Source organism: Chinchilla lanigera, unplaced genomic scaffold (genome assembly GCF_000276665.1).
Source record: "Chinchilla lanigera isolate Chin_1 unplaced genomic scaffold, ChiLan1.0 scaffold00075, whole genome shotgun sequence".
Taxonomy (NCBI): domain Eukaryota; kingdom Metazoa; phylum Chordata; class Mammalia; order Rodentia; family Chinchillidae; genus Chinchilla; species Chinchilla lanigera.
Window position 1 is genome coordinate 11069077 of NW_004955476.1, and position 1578 is coordinate 11070654.

A 1578-nucleotide genomic window follows, 5' to 3' on the forward strand; every position below is an offset into this window, starting at 1 on the left:
GGACAGAGGTGGTGCTGGTATGAGGTCTGGGGGTGGAGGTAGAGGTGGAGGATGTTATGGGGACAGAGGTGGTGCTGGTGTGGTGTCTGGGGGCATGGGTGGAGGTGGAGGTGGGGACAGAGGTGGTGCTGGTGTGGGGTCTGGAGGTGGAGGTAGAGGTGGAGGATGTTATGGGGACAGAGGTGGTGCTGGTGTGGAGTCTGGAGGTGGGTGTGGAGGTGGAGGTGGAAGATGTTATGGGGACAGAGGTGGTGTTGGTGTGGGGTCTGTGGGTGGAGGTGGAGGTGGGGACAGAGGTGGTATTGTGGGGTCTATAGGTAGAGGTGGAGGTGGGGACAGAGGTGGTGCTGGTGTGAGGTCTGGGGGTGGAGGCAGAGGTGGAGGTGGGGACAGAGGTGGTGTTGGTGTGGGGTCTGTAGGTGGAGGTGGAGGTGGAGGTGGGGGTGGGGACAGAGGTGGTGCTGGTGTGGTGTCTGGAGGTGGGTGTGGAGGTGGAGGTGGAGGATGTTATGGGGACAGAGGTGGTGTTGGTGTGGGATCTGTGGGTGGAGGTGGAGGTGGAGGTGGGGACAGAGGTGGTATTGTTGTGGGGTCTGTAGGTGGAGGTGGAGGTGGGGGTGGGGGCAGAGGTGGTGCTGGTGTGGGGTCTGGAGGTGGAGGTAGGGGTGGGGACAGAGGTGGTACCGGTGTGGGGTCTGTGGGTGGGGGTGGAGGTGGAGGATGTCATGGGGACAGAGGTGGTATTGGTGTGGAGTCTGTGGGTCGGGGTGGGGGTGGAGGTTAAGGTGGAGGTGGAGGTAGGGACAGAGGTAGTGCTGGTGTGGGGTCTGGAGGTGGAGCTAAAGGTGGGGACAGAGGTGGTACTGGTGTGGCGTCTGGGGGTAGGGGTGGAGGTGGAGGTGGTGGTGGGGGCAGAGGTGGTGCTGGTGTGGGGTCTGTAGGTGGAGGTGGAGGTGGAGGTGGGGACAGAGGTGGTGCTCGTGTGGGATCTGGGGGTGGAGGTAGAGGTGGGGACAGAGGTGGTGCTGGTGTGGCGTCTGGGGGTGTGGGTGGAGGTGGAGGTGGTAGTGGGGACAGAGGTGGTGCTGGCGTGGGGTGTGGAGGTGGAGCTAAAGGTGGGGACAGAAGTGGTGCTGGTGTGGGGTCTGGGGGTGGAGGTAGAGGTGAGGACAGAGGTGGTGCTCGTGTGGGATCTGGGGGTGGAGGTGGAGGTGGTTGTGGGGACAGAGGTGGTGCTGGTATGGGGTCTGGGGGTAGAGGTGGAGGTGGGGACAGAGGTTGTACTGGTGTGGGGTCTGTGGATGGGGGTGGAGGTGGAGGATGTCATGGGGACAGAGGTGGTGCTGGTATGAGGTCTGGGGGTAGAGGTGGAGGTGGGGACAGAGGTGGTGCTGGTGTGAGTTCTGTAGGTGGGGGTGGAAGTGGGGGCAGAGGTGGTGCTGGTATGGGGTCTGGGGGTGGAGGTAGAGGTGGGGACAGAGGTGGTGCTGGTGTGAGTTCTGTAGGTGGGGATGGAGGTAGAGGTGGGGACAGAGGTGGTGCTGGTATGGGGTCTGGGGGTGGAGGTAGAGGTGGGGA

The 1578-nt window shown here is 63.1% G+C and overlaps 1 protein-coding gene across 1 annotated transcript in view; it reads right to left on the reverse strand.

Moving 5' to 3' along the window:
- The window catches only part of Muc5ac (mucin 5AC, oligomeric mucus/gel-forming), a 22890-nt gene that overhangs the window by 7672 nt on the left and 13640 nt on the right, over positions 1 to 1578 (reverse strand). The window lies entirely within an intron of this gene.